This window comes from Peromyscus eremicus, chromosome 4 (genome assembly GCF_949786415.1).
Source record: "Peromyscus eremicus chromosome 4, PerEre_H2_v1, whole genome shotgun sequence".
Taxonomy (NCBI): domain Eukaryota; kingdom Metazoa; phylum Chordata; class Mammalia; order Rodentia; family Cricetidae; genus Peromyscus; species Peromyscus eremicus.
The window spans coordinates 109,882,809-109,897,771 of NC_081419.1; the positions used below are offsets into that span (position 1 = coordinate 109,882,809).

General features: G+C 42.1%; 1 protein-coding gene across 8 annotated transcripts in view; it reads left to right on the top strand.

Annotated features, from left to right (window-relative positions):
* Positions 1 to 14,963, top strand: part of Plcb4 (phospholipase C beta 4) — a 383,472-nt gene that overhangs the window by 216,851 nt on the left and 151,658 nt on the right. The gene's annotated exons all lie outside the window — the stretch shown is intronic.

The window sequence follows — 14,963 nt, forward strand, 5'->3', positions numbered from 1 at the left end:
AAATAAATATATTCCAGGAAGGATATGTGTCGTCTTCAGTAACATGGACATGTATAGACTTGAATCTATTCACATTAATGTTATAGCTGAAACAATGCTTAATCCAACAAAGCTTGAAGAGTCCGGGAAAATATATCGTGTCTGTTATACAAACAAGGACACAAGAAAAACACTAAAGAGGTTAAATAAATGCTCCCTCAGCATTCAACAACTGGTTGGGGTGGATCTGAGCTAGACTCAGAGTCCATTTGTGATTGTCAGTCTGTTTCCAATTTGAAAGGCTTAATATTCATTGTGGAAACAGCTTAATCTGTAATTATAGTTAGCCCCACTTTTAAAGCTGTGGACAAATTGCTTATAGAACTGTAAAAACGGGCTGTTTCTTGTTCACTTCTCTAATGTCACACTGGGATGTTTATCTCATTACATAAACATAGGAACCACGTGTCTGAAGTGAAGGAAGAAGAACCAGTTTCAGTCTCCCAGCCGGTCGGTCCGTCAGACAAAGCCAACGCACCAGCATTTGCTGTGTGCACTTGGAGTTTTCCTGCCGTTTGTGGTTCTGAGGTCGGAACCCACCTGGGACCATGTGCACACAAGGCAAGCACTCTACCTCAGAACCACAGCCACACTCCTCATTTGTGTGCCTATTCCTGAGTCAGGGAAAAAGAGTTTCCCACTAGCTCCATTTAGTTCATATGTCATCTGTTTGGCTTGACTTAGAAACCAAATTACTACAAAGCTCATAAACAAGAGAAAAACATGCAAGGTTTAATTTATATGTAAATCGGGATCTTCACAATGGAGTGAAGTCTGAAGAAATGACAAAATCAAGATACTTTCATATTTTCTGGGCAAAAACATCTAATGAGATTGTGAAGCAATCATGATAGGTCTCTAGAGAAGGTCCTTTCTAAGAGATAAGGAAGAAGGTAGGAAGGCTAGATCAGAGCCACCTCACTGTGTTCATGAAGGATACTGTAGACCCTCTGTCTTAGTCACTGTTTTATTACTGTGGAGAGAGGCCATGACCAAGGCAACTCCTATGAAAGAAAGCATTTAATTGGGGGCTTGCTTACAGTTTTGGAAGTTTAATCCATTATCATTGTAGTGGGGACCATGACAGCAAGCAGGCAGGTGCTGGAACAGTAGCTGAGGGCTACATCCTGATCTGTAGGCAGAGAGGGAGAGAGTCTTGGCCTTTGCATGGGCTTTTAAAACCTCAAAGCCAACCCCAGTGACACACTTCTAATAGGGCCACACCTCCTAATCCTTCTAATTCTATCAAGTAGTGCCACTCCCTGGTGACCAAGCATTCACATATATTCACCTTTGGGGGCTAATCTTATTCAAACCACTGGATCCCCATTCCATATCCAGTGAAGTCCTTATGAAGGAAAATACAGGACAGGTGACTATGTGGTCCCATTGCCTTAAAGTGATTTCAGTCTGGAATACACAAGATGACATTGCCGCTGTTTCCAGATGGAACATTCTTAACTCACCACATAATATGAACCACTTAGCACACTAGTTGACTGCCCCAACTTCGCTGACACAATGGTTAAAAACAAATGCCAAAACTAGAGGAAGGAATCCAAAAGATCATCCTTTAAAGTAATATGTAACCTTTAAATTAACTGAGTTAAAGGATTCTGTATTTTTGCTTCCAGATTGTTTGCAGGTTTATGCATTTAAAAGCTAAAACAAAGCTAGAAGAAAAGCTTTTTGGTTTTGTTTAAGAATTTGCCTAGATTTATTGTGTATATGTACCACATTTTATTTATCCATTCTTCAGTTGAAGGGCATCTAGGTTGTTTCCAGGTTCTGGCTATTACAAACAATGCTGATATGAACATAGCTGAGCAAGTGCTCTTGTGGTATGATTGAGCATTCCTTGGGTATATGCCCAAGAGTGGTATAGCTGGATCTTGGGGGAGATGGATTCCCAATTTTCTAAGAAAGCGCCAAATTGATTTCCAAAGTGGTTGTACAAGCTTGCATTCCCACCAGCAGTGGAGGAGAGTTCCCCTAGCTCCACATCCTCTCCAGCATAAGGTGTCTTCAGTGTTTTTGATCTTAGCCATTCTGACAGGCGTAAGGTGGTATCTCAGAGTTGTTTTGATTTGCATTTCCCTGATAATTAGGGATGTTGAGCAATTCCTTAAATGTCTTTCAGCCATTTGAGTTTCCTCTGTTGAGAATTCTCTGTTTGGGAGGCATCCAGGCAGTGGGACCGGGTCCTGTGCTCATTGCATGAGTCGGCTGTTTGAAACCTGGGGCCTATGCAGAGTCCCTTGGCTCGGCCTGGGAGGAGGGGACTGGACCTGCCTGGACTGAGTCTACCAGGTTGATCTCAGTCCTCTGGGGAGGCTTTGCCCTGGAGGAGATGGGAATGGGGGGGGGGGTAGGCTGAGGGGAAGGGGAGGGGGGCGGGAGGGGGGAGAACAAGGGAATCTGTGGCTGATATGTGGAACTGAATTGTATTGTAAAATAAAATAAAATTAAATTAAAAAAAGAAAAAAAAGAATTTGCCTAGATTTATAAAGTAGAATGGGGCTGGAGAGGTGGCAGAGCAGCTAAGAGCCTGGACTGCTCTTGCAGAGGCCCTACCTTCAGTTCCCAACACTCCTGGTTTGCCTATTATTGTAAACAAACATCATGACCAAAGGCAAACCGGGGAGAAAAGGGTTTATTTCAGCTCCAGTTGTAGTCTATCGTGGAGGGAAGTTAGAGCGGGGACTGAAGCAGAGGCCATGCACAAATGGAGTTTACTGGCTTTCTCTCCGTGGCTTGCTCAGCATGCTTTTTCATGCAACCCAGGACCACTTGCCTAAGATTGATATCACCCACAGTATCCTAGGTCCTCCCCCTTCAATCATCAATCAAGAAAATGCTCCATCTTCTGTAGGCCAACCAGATGGACAAATTTTCTCAATTGAAGCTCCCTTTTCCCAGATGACCTTGGCCTGGGTCAGGATGACTAAAAAAGCAAAACAACAACAACAGCAGCAAAGCAAAACCTAACCGACACACCAGTGCCCAACTTGGATATATCACAGCTGCTTGTAAGTCCAGTTCCAGGAGATCCGACCAACCTCCACAGGCACCTACACTCATGTGCGTACACACACTTGTGTACCTACAAGCACACCCCAAAAATAAATAAATCAAGTTATTTTAATTAAAAAATTTAAAAGTAGAAATAACTTCCCTAAGACTTACATTCCGTGTACTTTCTTCGCACTGTCTTTATTATTAGCTCGATTGCTGAGTTTAGTTTAAGCATTTGATGGGTTCACATGATGCCATTTTGAACATAAAATGGGGTTGAGGTTTATTTATGCTATATTTCTTTAACTGTTTATTTTCCAGCCACAGAGTAATAACTTTGGGGGTATAGACATGGGACAACTGATGCTTTCCGACACATTTAGTGCCTATATATTGTATTTTCTCCATATATGGTCTGGACTTGGTTCCATTATGCATAGTCCTAAACTTTATTCTTGTCTTCTGACTCCTTTGTAATAACAGCAGTGGCCTATTTATAAAACAGCATAGCCAGTGTGTAACTACAAGGAATCTTGGTTAAATTTAATAGTCCATTGTGTGTGTGTGTGTTTATTTTAATAAGAAAATAGTTTTTAAAAGAAAGGATCCTTTGAATCCTTGTATTTGGGCCTGCTCCATCCCCAGCCTCTTCCCTGTTTTATGCAATCCAGCCTTGTAGTCTTCAGACTTTACACATATTCATGCCTCAGGCAAACTTCAGAAAGATTATTCAAGGAAAGATAAAGTTAAAACCTTCCCTTTGAAATACTCTGATAATTAAAGCAAAAGTTGAGCCTGCAAGATAGTTTGTTTTTTTTTTTTTCTTTCGAGAAGTTTGATTCCTGTTGGTAACATTTTTTTACCTAATTGTGGGAGAGCTGGTCCAAGGGCAAGTGAAGGGCAAAGTTGGGAGGGCGCACATAGGAGGCCTGTGAGGTCTTACAAGGGGGATAAGGCTATCCTCTTAAAGGGAATAAAAAAGCCAGGCATTCCATAAGGATAAGGTCAGGGTGTTATTTCTCTTCCTCAGGACTCAGGTTCCAATGTGAACTCTACACACTTGGAGAGATTGGGTTGAGGTGTGGTGTAGGGCATAGAAAACTGTGGAGGAGATATCCAGCCTAGAAGTTATTCATAAGCCCATTCAGCTACAGAGCAACATAGAGAATGGAAACCTTTTCTGCAAACTGCATATCAGCAAGCAGCAGGGTTTGTCCTTTAAGAAGAGAACACTGGGACACTTGGAGACTCCGGAGGGAAGAACAGGTACACACATTAAAGGCGCTTTAATGTCAATTCTCGAATATTCATTTCCTCTGTCCTAGTTCCTCTTTAGAGTTGGTTGGGAGTTCATCCAAAAAGAAAGATAATCACTCATCGTTTATTGATATTCAATATATTGACACTATGATAGCACATAGGGTTCAGGTCATTATAGAGTTCATTGTAGGTGAAGATACAGGTTAACTAATTGCAAAACTGTGTGTGATAGTGGAGCCCTAGAGAGAAGAGGGTACAGATTGCCAGTGAACTTGCAGGACTTGACCTGATTCTGCTTCTCTAAAGGTAACCAGTAATTAGCGCCTCAATTAGCATAATCAAGAGAATCTCCCATAGACATACCCACAGGCAACCTGATCTACACAGTCCCACAGTGAAAAGCTCTTCCCAGGTCATACCAGAGTGTGTCAAGTTGACAATTAAAACTGAAGACCACAGTTCCCTTTTTCCAACTTAACTCCTAAGAATGAAGCTTGAAAGAAATGTTTAAAGGAATTACCCAGTAACTTCTGGACCTCCGTATTGACTCAGTGTTGATTGGGCAGCACCTGCCTGTGCTCAGTCACCGTGTCCCTGATTTCTCAGGCTGGGAAGATGTACATTATAGACAAATGACCATCTCTGTTACTTCCCTGCACTTTATTCCCTGGTGCCCATCTGGTTTCTGTCTCCTCTTGACCTCCTCTTCTGTTAAGTAAAGACTCCATTAGCTGTGTTAGTCTATATCAGAATCTTCCTGCCTAGCTGGATATGTTCTGGGTTCCAGAGCTCTTTCCCCCAGGATTCTTACTTAGAAAAAAACAGTGGACCTGCAGTTCTACATCTGTAAGAAGCTCACCATTGGTGGTTGCTGTCTGGGTATCTGTGTTAGTTTCTTGGTTTGGGGAAGTAAAGTCCATCGTGGTGGCAAAGAAAGATTCTGTAAAGTTTATGGAAGCAGAATCGTATGGCTGGGACTTCTCATATTTCAGTAGGCCAGGAAGTAGAGAAGGGATAATGCGTAGGACTTTCCTATTTTTCTCCTTTTGGTCAGTCTAGCACCCCTGCTCATAGTGTTACCCATGCTCAGGTTGAATCTTCCCTCCTTGGTCAAATCTCTCTGGAAACATCTCAAAGACACCCTGAGATGTTTCCTAAGTGATTCCAAATCCTGTGAAGTTGACAGTGAGGATTAAGCATCACAGTACCTTCTTCTGAGAAGTACTGATTTAAGGTAAGCTAAGAGAGCCTGAGTCCTCTTTGGATTTCCTCCATAGGCTCCTAGTTTGAATCCTCACTCTAATTAGTCATATCCAGAACCAACTACTAACCGCCTGGAGAGTGCTCCAGGGATGAAACTGAAGCTGAGGCAGTTGTTAACTAAAGCAGGTTTTCTTCTGATCTCTACCCTGAAGTCCTTTATTTTTTCAAGCACAGGAGTTCCTTGAAATTTCTGGTTAAGAACACCTGGAACCACCAGGTGGTAGCCCACGTCTTTAATCCCAGCCCTTGGGAGGCAGAGACAGGCAGAACTATGTGAGTTCGAGGACAGCCTGCTCTACAGAGTGAGTTCCAGGATAGCCAGGGCTACACAGAGAAACCCTGTCTTGAAAACAAACAACAATGGAAACAAGCCAAAATGAAATAAACAAATTAAAAGACCTGGAACCAAGAGCCAGAAGGACTTTTGTATAATCTGTTTGTACCTTTTTCCCCAAACCAAAGGTTTTCTATGCACATGGGCATTTTGTTTGATGTTTTCAAACTTAATAGGATACCCAACTGTGAGAACAAGGTGGGCCCTATGTTCCTTCTTCCCACAGCTGTGTATGCCTGACACCTACCCATAAGGGAGAAGCTGTTTTGATGGATGGTTTATTTCTACTATAGTTCCCTACTGAACATTTTAGGGAATTCTTTTGATTTTGTTTTGTTTATTTGTTGGGTTTGGGGTTTAGGGGGGCTTGGTAGGAGCAGGAAGGGTGTGAGGGTAGATTACTCTCTAAGCTAGAGGCAATGGCATGTGGTTATAGACCCAAATACTCAGGAGGCCAAGGCAGGAGGGTTAATTGAGTCTAAGACTTCAGGGCCAGACTGGGCAACATGGTGAGACTCTGTCTCCAAAACAAACAACAAACAACCCAGTCACAGCAGGTTCTTCACTAATTTACAAGTTCTTCAAGATTTACAAGTATCCTAGAGTTGCTTAATTTCATTTCTTAGGGCCATTGAGGTTAACAATGTTCATCCTAAGTACTAAGCCATAATAAAGTGCTGCTGGTTTTTTCTGTACCCCACCTGCAGATACTTTTATGTCTGTGCTTTTCCATGACTGGCATTTCAGTAAGATGCATTTATTTCAGAGGCAGAAGTGATATCTTTACTCTGAAGAATCCTTACAGTATGTGAAAGGTCTATAAAAACAAGTTTGTTGTTAGTAAGTTAGAGGACAAGGACTTCTTTCTTCCTCGAGCTCCTCTTACACATTCATGTATTCTCTTTCATTCTTACGTGTAGAAAGCCATGGATCATGTTCTGAGAAATGAGTTTCATTCTAAGACGGTTTGATGGTTTTTAGTGTGTGAACGTCCTGTGGTGCACTCATGCAAACTCACATGCCTTAGGTCAGTCACTCCACATGGTCTCTTCATGAGAGGTGGCAGATGTGGGCTGTATGAGGCACAGTGAAGCACAGCACAGAAGGTAACCATTGTTACTGGACGGAATCCACTCTGTGTCAAGAATTAAAAGTATTGTGTAATAAATATACAAAATTCCTCCGACTGTCCTTATTGATGCAATGCAGATACTTTTATGTCTGTGCTTTTCCATGACTGGCATTTCAGTAAGTTTGCTTCCACAAGGATCACCACAAACATATGGGTAATATGTGGTGTTGTATTGATGTGATAGCTTTAGTAACACTAAGTGATAGGAATTTTATGGCTCTGTTACACTCTGATGGGACTGCCATCCCTAATTGGCCCGTCATGTTGTATATAACTATGTGTGAGTATTCTAATTGTGCTTATATATTTCTTTGTATCATAATAAATATATTTTTTTCATTTCCATTTCTGTAATTCATTACTATAAAGGGGATTTATATGTTATTGACAATTTAATTTCTACAATACCAAAATATTGTTAAGCCAGAGATGGACCTAATATGCATTTAGGAGTACACACCTCAGAAGGCACTGTACAGTGGTGTGCCACAGGTGGGTACTCCTAACCTCTGCAGAGGGCTTTCTCTCTCACCATTATGGCTCCCCAACATGAGCTGTTACCTGCATCTTCCAGAGGGACTGAGCTTCCAGGTTAGAAGTGATTAACAGTGGATTATCAGACTAGAAATCCTCAGTCATGGACAACTACTTTAATACAGTTTCAGCCGTTTAACCTGATTAAGAGGATTTGGGAGGCCGAGAGATGAACTCAGATGTCATGCATGAGAAATGTTACAGTCAAACAACTAACATCCAAGCAATCTGGGGAAATGAATCAGCTTCCTTTGGGGAGCAGTTGCACTTGATTGCATTCTGTTTCTTCGAAAACTGATCATTATGTTGCTGGTCTCAGAGCATGCTGCCCTAACGCATGATACCTTGACATACAGTGTATTTTAAGCTGAGGAAAACTACAGGAAGGTCACCATCTGACTTCTCTCCTTTTCCTCTGGAAATTCTCATACCCAGAAAAAAGGAAGGGAGACAACACAGAGCTGACAAGAAGAATGTGAACAAACATGGTTTGATAAATACCTGAAATTGCATCCCATTACCCAGCTACATTTCTTACAATTTCTACATGGCTGCCCACTTTAAATGAAAAATGTGTGTAAAACATAGTTTTCTCCCATTTCTGTGAGTATTTATTTCTGAGAATTTCATATCAAGTAAAACTTATTAAATAAATTGATTATGCCTTGAATATATCTTTTGCTGTAGGAGTGTCAGTTGTGAGACTTGTTTTTGGGCAAGGAAGGTTATTCCTACATCCTCCCTATAACATGCTAACAGCTACTCAAATCAAGCTTGTTCTTAACTGCCCCTCCCAATAACTCAGCATGTTTTCCACCTACCTTGTAAACTCCTGATATAGTGAAGCCTATATTACGATCATAAAGTTTACCTAATGCAATTATAAGACAGTTCTTTTAAATTATATATTCATCAGATTTTTTAATTATCTCAAATCAAGTCACACTTTGATCGTAATTCTGATCAGTTTTGAGGTTCTCATTTTGCTCCTGTTGGCTGTGGGTTTGTGAACCCTAGGAGATTATTCTCCATCAAATTGCTATCATATATGATTCATCACTGCAGAAGCCATAGGGTTTTTGTAGTAGTAGTCTAGAACACATCATAATCTGTTTTTTTTTCCAAAAGCAAGAATAGCAGAGCCTCTCAGCCTTGGCCAGAGAAGCTTCTTTTTGTGTAGAGTGAAGTTTCTGTCCTTACTGGTCCTGCAGCCGTTCAGTCTCAAATAAACACACAGAGGCTTATATTAATTATAAACTGTTTGGCCTATTGCTCAGGCTTATAACTAACTGGCTCTTACACTTAAATTAACCCATAATTCTTTCTTTTTTTTTTTTTTTTGGTTTTTTCGAGACAGGGTTTCTCTGTGTAGCTTTGCGCCTTTCCTGGAACTCACTTGGTAGCCCAGGCTGGCCTCGAACTCACAGAGATCCGCCTGGCTCTGCCTCCCGAGTGCTGGGATTAAAGGCGTGCGCCACCCTGCCCGGCCACATTAACCCATAATTCTTATCTATCTTTAGCCACATAGCTTGGTACCTTTTCTCAGTCCAGCATTCTCATCTCACTTCCTCTGTGTCTGGCTGGTGACTCTTGTCTCTGCCTTTCCTCTTCCCAGCCTTCTCCTAGTCTAGTCACCTCACCTACACTTTCTGTCTGTCTACTGGCCAATCAGCATTTTATTAAACCAATAGGAGTGACAAATCTTTACATTGTACAAGAACATTATCCCACAGCATTTTTGTAGTAGGCATCAGCCAATGCAACACTGGCCAAAGCTGAGAATAAGTGACTGTATGTGTTCAGCCCTAAATGAGACATTCCTATCAACCAACCCTTTACCCCATGAAGCCCAGGGCACATCATCAAAAAAAAAAAAAAAAAAAAAAAGGAAATACTGACTAGAAAATACTAACTGGAGAGATGGCGCTTGCAGAGGTCCTGAGTTCAATTCCCAGCAACTACATGGTGGCTCATAACCATCTGTAATGAGATTTGGTGTCCTCTTCTGGCTGGCAGGCAGAAAGCTGTATACATAATAAATAAATCTTAAAAAAAAGAAAAAGAAAAAAGAATGTACAAGCTGGAGGATGGGGAGGAATGTTATCAAAGGCTGTCTTCTGAACATGACAGAGTAACCATTAACTCTCACAGTGGCTCTTGTTTATATAAGAGCTGCAGGAGATCAAGCCATCCATCCACAATTGTAGCACAGATAGGGATGGTGCTCTTGAGGGTCCTACCTCTACCCGAGGAACTATTGGGTAGCTTCTGGGTGAAGGAGCCTAATTCTTTGAGGATGTGGTCCCAAATTGGATGCCTGTATTACAGTGGATAGCTTCATATCCATGCACATATGGGCAGCACTAATTGGACTTAGTAGGTTATTAAAAAGAGAGGGGCTATGGAGGGGACATGGAATGTGTGTGTGTGTGTGTGTGTGTGTGTGTGTGTGTGTGTGTGTGTGTGTTGCGGGGAAGGTATTGGGAAAGATCCTGGAAGAGTTGGGGGTAAATCAGGTGGTGGGTAGATATGTTCATATTTTCTTATATACACGCATGAAATTCTGAAAGAATATATTTTTTCCTAAAGTACAACATAGCTTTCTGAAATGTTAATGCAAGTGTCATCACTGAAGAACCCGCTGCTAGGTACTGAATGACAAGACCTCACAGCCAATGTGTGAGAAGCTTCCTGTTGACAGTGAAGACTTGAAAGCCCAGAAAAGCATAGGAAACAGTTGACAGCTTTACATGTCCTGTCTTACTGTTCGTTCTTGCCAAGAACTCTGGTGGAAACTACAGACACTTTAAAAACAGATTTTTATGAAAAGAAATCATTTGTTAAATGTCATCTTTCTTTCAGTTTAGAGAGTGTTTTTCCTTAAATATAAAATCTGTGGTTAGTAGACTTTTCTGTATTTTTAAATAGAGGAAAGTATTTTTTAAATTACAAAAAAAACTTTATCACCATCTCTTAACTAATGCTTGTGTTTAGATATATGTCTGTCTATACTGTGTCAACTGCTTTGCATCCCTCTGAGAGAGGGAAAAAAGAACCTAAAGGCAGAAAGCCTTATTTTTGCTTACAGTTTCAATGAAACCTTTAGTCCAGCATCATTTGGCCAAAGGCTGTAAGTCTGTAGTGGGGCAGGACTTCCGGCAGAGACCACCCTGCACAGAGAAACAAAAGAGTTTTCTAACAGAACCCCTCCAAACCCAGCAGGCTGTGAAGCTACAAATGTATCAATCCATTCATGAGGTCAGAGACCTGGGGATCCATTCATGAGGTCAGAGGCCTAGGGGTCCATTCATGAGGTCAGAGACCTGGGGATCCATTCGCCTCCTGAAGCTTAGGGACCAAGCCTCCCACACATAAGCTTTTGAGAGACATTTAACTTCCAAACTATACTAGCATGAACCAGTTTGGATCATGTTTGCTCTTTTATTTGCTTAATAACATGTTAGGAGTATTTGTATTTGCTTGACAAAAGCTGTGAATACTTTTAGGAACCCCTCTGCTTTGCCATTGTTAAGCAAACAACCATTCCTTTCTACTTCCGTTTTTAATAAGCACAAGAGTATCTAAATGTGTAGTGTATTTAAGCCATTGCTTGGTTAGGATTGTAGACAGGCAATATTTTTCCACCTTAAATGGCACAATAGTATCTTTGTCCACAGGCTTTGCATACATTGAGTTAGAATAAGTCCTACTGGTGAAATTGCTACCCATGACTGGGGCCTTTCAAGGGCATAGAAATTAATTGCAAAATTTTTTATCCCCAAATTATACAAGAATACTCTTACCCTCAACTCTAAACACCATTATTTATTACCATTTTCTTAATCCTGTACTCCATGTGTGCTTTTTGAAAGGCTATTTAATGGCTTGATGAAGATGGAATTATTTTTAGCAAGTGAGGAAATTATCATTAATGATACGTCAGTGTCGAATTGGATTCCAGCTTGAAGTAAAGCCAGGCATTTGAGAGTTCAGAACTGTCTGATGCTAGCCCCAGTCTATTTTAAAAATATGAGACATTCTTATTTAAAGATTCAAACAATCAACTCACTTTTGGTCAGTGGAAATTCTATGTCAACTTCTCGTCTCTGAAAAATGATCTTAGATGTTTTCAACATGGGTTTTAGGGGTTATTTGGGTTTACTTCAGTTTGTATGGTTAAGGTGGGGATGGGGTTATTAATTTCCCATGGAATGTCTTCATCACAAGGTTAAAGTTGAAATATAACTGTTGCAGTTAATAAAATTCTGCAGCATGGAGTATTTGAATGAAAATGGACAGGACTGCTCTAAGGTATAGTTGACTGTACGTATGATGGAGGGCACAGCCAGAGACAGCTGGAAGAGTCCAGACTGAACTGGGCAATGAGAGGAGAGGAGAGAGGGCTCTGGGGGGTGGGGTGGAGAGGAAGAGAAGAGAGGACCAAGAGGGAGAGAACCAAGAGAGCACATGTCCAAATTGGCAGGGGTATATAGAAAAGAGAAGCCGTGGGAAGGGAAGGGAAGCCCATGGGATGTAGAGGGGAAGGGGGCAGGGTTTGTGGAGGTAGTGAGAAGAGCCGAGAATTGCCATGGGTACTGAGTGAGTCTGGCATCCAACATGCAGTTTGGTATGCTAATAGGTACCACAGTTAGCCACTTGTCCTCAGTTTCTTTGGGACCTGACAATATTGTTGTCCACCGAAAACTATATATTGTTGCTGGGCAGTGGTGGCGCGCGCCTTTAATCCCAGCACTTGGGAGGCAGAGGCAGGCGGATCTCTGTGAGTTCGAGGCCAGCCTGGTCTACAAGGTGTACTCCAGGACAGCCAAGGCTACAAAGAGAAACCCTGTGTTGAAAACATATAAAAAAAAGAAAACTGTATGTTGCCCAGTCAAAGCAAACATTGTTTTGTTCCCAAACAGAAGACACAAAATGACAACTGTCTTGGTTGGCTTGGGGGAAGCCTCAGGACTCATTTAAAATTCCTATTTATTGTTTAGATACAAAGCTGTTAAGATGACATGGGCCCTAGAAACACTCAAAATACCATCAACAGAGGTGTTGTCTGTGTTCATTTCTTGCTCGTTCCCAGGCCCTTCACAATGTGATAGGCCTTTTGGAAACCCTGTGCAGCTGCAGGAGTCCAGTGCATATGTCTCTAGAGCCACTGTAAAGAGTCACCACAGATGAGAGGCTGAAAGCAGCAGAAATTTTCCTCTTACACAGTTTCACATTCCCCCAGTCTCTAGGGAGAATTCATTTCTGGCCTCTTTCACCTTCTGGTGTCCTTGACTTGTGGCTGCATTGCTCTGGTCTCTGCCTTCTTGGTCACATTGCTTCTTTTTCTGCCTCTGCCTCATGTTTCTCTTATTATATTTATAATTATATTTAGAGCTCACAAGAATGATGCAGAACTACCTTCCCATCTCAAGATGGGACATCACATCTTCAAAGCCCTTTTTTGCCCTGTAAGGTAACATTCATAGCACTTAGTATGTGAGTGTGTTTGGGGAGACATCATGTAGCTCATCGTCCCAGCCAGGTACTTTGGATATACCTGATTTTATATACTGTACCCTGTCCATCCTATACCTAAAACTGAGATATATGCCCAATAACAAATATTGTTTGTCAAAATTTTGATCAGAGCTGGCCTAGGACTTTGGAGTGGAGGAGCAGTGTTTTCTTTGTAGTTAATCCTGCACACTTGGGGTAGCACTATCAATGCCAAGTGCAGTAACCCCTCCATAAAGAATGAAGGGCGGTTTATTCTCAGCCAAATATAAGTGACTTCAGCCTTTCCTTAGAAATGTGAATTCTCTTTGCCATGAATGGCATTCCCCCTTCCCCTGCCCAGTGGTTGTATGAACTTCAATGGATATAGAACACAGACAGTCACAAATCAATGTATTTACCAAATACGTTGGTGGAGACAGCAGGTAGGGAGGGTGCAGCAAATACTGTTAAAGGGTTCCTGTGCTCTCTTTGAGGTTTGGAGTTGGTGAAAGCTAATAGTCTGCAGACAGTAGCTCTAATCGTCAGAAGGATGTTAAGTCGGGTAAAGAGTTGGATGACGACTGGCCATCAACATGGCCCAAGATAAATTTGGCTCTGCATCTGCAGCATTCTAACTCTGGAAGCAGTCAGGAAGTCTGTCTGTAGACTCTTGAATCAGCCTGTCAGCCTGCAGAATCTTGAACATAGCTATGGATTTTTCAGAGAACTTTAGGTGACAGCAGACTGCAAGTCTTGAAGATGACGTTATGTCCAAGGGACACCTTTTAAAATCCCATTGTAAGCTTAGCAATTCAACAGGTTTAAGTAAAGATGCTGGACAGAGTAAGACAAACAAGCAACTTTCTTCCTCAGTTTACCCAGCTGTGTTGTATGGTATCAGGCCATCTTCATGGCGGCTGTACGTGCCCTTGAATATTTGGCCTCCCAGCAGCCCCTCTCAGGTCCTCTGTGCTCTTGTGCTAGCCGCCCGTTTCTCATCATGTTCTTTAGAAGGAGCTTTCTGCTATCCCTTAGGAAGTGAGCCAGCCCATCTGGGACTCCCCTCCTAGCTTGTCCCTTCCAAGCTTTCTGCAGTCTTGGGAGATTGTCCTCAGCTGCCGGTGTAAAAGAATCTGTCCAGTTGTGTAAGAACGCAGACAATGGGCCCATGCAGAGCCCACTGGCTTCCTTCCAGTAGCTGCTCTATGTGTTTACACTGGAAAGGCTGCTTCATTGTGTCAGCTCTTTGATGGTCATCCCCTTGAAATCCCCACCCTCCTCAGGTGCTTCCTCTCCCCTGGGGCCTGGGTAGTGAGGTAATGCCTTCTAGCAGGATGGAGGAAGAGAAGGAGGTAGGTAAACCTTCAGGTCCCTTGTAGGTGAGGACTTCCAAGGCAAGCTGAGAATCTGCATCGAAGAACATTTGCCACAGACTGTAACCATGTTTAGCTGGGGGATTTGAGGTGATTACAAAAGGGGGATAATGGCCAGTCCCTTCCCCATCTCTTCGAAAGGTAGCCACTCATCCTTTGGGGTTTTTCTGCACCCAGTTGGATTGGTAGACATACCTTTATTAGCTTCTTCTTTTAAAAACCAATTGCTTGGGTCAACATTTTCTAGCGCTCGGTCATTGTCTTCATTGTGTCATCAATGTAAAATAAGCCAGCTGCTGCCCCTATTTTCTGGCCTTAGGAAGTGTTTCAGAGAATGGCATTTCCCCCAGTTTAAAAATCAGACAGATTTGGGGTACTCTACTGCCATTTTCCCAAAATGCCTCTTTCCTTGGTCTGATCCCTAGATCTCTGAAAAAAATTAAACCAGAAATGGCTTCCACCACCATTGCTGATGTTCTCCCTAGAAGGCAGAGCCAGAGGCCAGCATCCTTGGTCC